The following is a 1187-nucleotide window of genomic DNA, read 5'->3' on the forward strand; positions in this document are numbered from 1 at the left end:
ACAAGATGATCACAAATTTGGGGCCAGCCTTTGCCACTTCAAGAGATCCTGTTTTAAAATTAAAAGTGATTGGGGCTGGGGATGTGGCTCAAGTGGTAGCACACTCGCCTGGCATGTGTGCGGCCCGGGTTCAATCCTCAGCACCACATACAAACAAAGATGTTGTGTTCGCCGAAAACTAAAAAATAAATATTAAAATTCTCTCTCTCTCTCTCTCTAAAAAAGAAAAAAAAAATTAAAAGTGATTGGCCCTGAATCAAAGTGAGGAGTTTGCTGAAGCTGTTGGTTTCAAGCAGGAGCCTAAAGAAATGTCTTTCTGTGATCTGTTGGCTATTTCAGAACTTTAGAAGTGTAATAGTCAATACAATAGAAAGAAACATCTGAAGAGTGAATTTTAAAAAAAGAAATAAGTAAATAAAATTAAAAGTGAAAAGGTTTGGGGGATAGGGTTCAGTAGTAGAGCACTTCTGAGTAACAATATTTCACCAGTAACAAAAAATAAATAAGCAGATAAATAAATATATAAACCAATTCATAAATCAAAATCCAGATCAAGGACTGAATTTTATCATTGCTTCATAACTTGTGGTATCAGATCCTATCCATCTTAAATAATAACTATTCTGACTAGTAGAATAAAGTAGAATTGTCTATTTCTGCTATAAACATAGATGTATATAGTTACAATTTACTCCTGGCTACTTTATCTTTACATATTATTTATAGAAGTATTTCAATTATTTTATTTGTTTTTCAGACATATATATGTGTGTACATATAAATGTATATATATATATATATATATATATATATATATATATATATATGTATATATATATATATATGCATGTGTATGTATAACAGTTTGAAGAAAAAAATATATAAAATAGCACAATCTAATATTGTCTATATATGTTCATAAATAAAATTATAATATGATATATTTTATAATGTGAAAGTAATTATGCACAGGTATACATATATTATATACCCATGTATTATATTTGTAATATATTGTAAAATATACATATCCTGTATATATATATATATATATATATATATATATATATATATATATATACACACACACATAAAATTTGCATCTATGTTATGAAGTACATAAAAATTTTGGACTATGATATTTCCCTTCTTTTTCTACAACTGTACATCTTTATTTCCAGTATCCT

At 27.2% G+C, this 1187-nt stretch overlaps 1 non-coding gene across 1 annotated transcript; it reads left to right on the plus strand.

Annotated features, from left to right (window-relative positions):
- Positions 1-245: 245 nt before the first annotated feature.
- LOC114078765 (small nucleolar RNA SNORA2/SNORA34 family) lies at positions 246-382 on the plus strand. The gene has a single exon (XR_003580393.2). It is a non-coding gene; the product is annotated as a small nucleolar RNA SNORA2/SNORA34 family (small nucleolar RNA).
- The last annotated feature ends 805 nt before the right edge of the window (positions 383-1187 follow it).

Source organism: Marmota flaviventris, chromosome 8 (genome assembly GCF_047511675.1).
Source record: "Marmota flaviventris isolate mMarFla1 chromosome 8, mMarFla1.hap1, whole genome shotgun sequence".
NCBI lineage: Eukaryota > Metazoa > Chordata > Mammalia > Rodentia > Sciuridae > Marmota > Marmota flaviventris.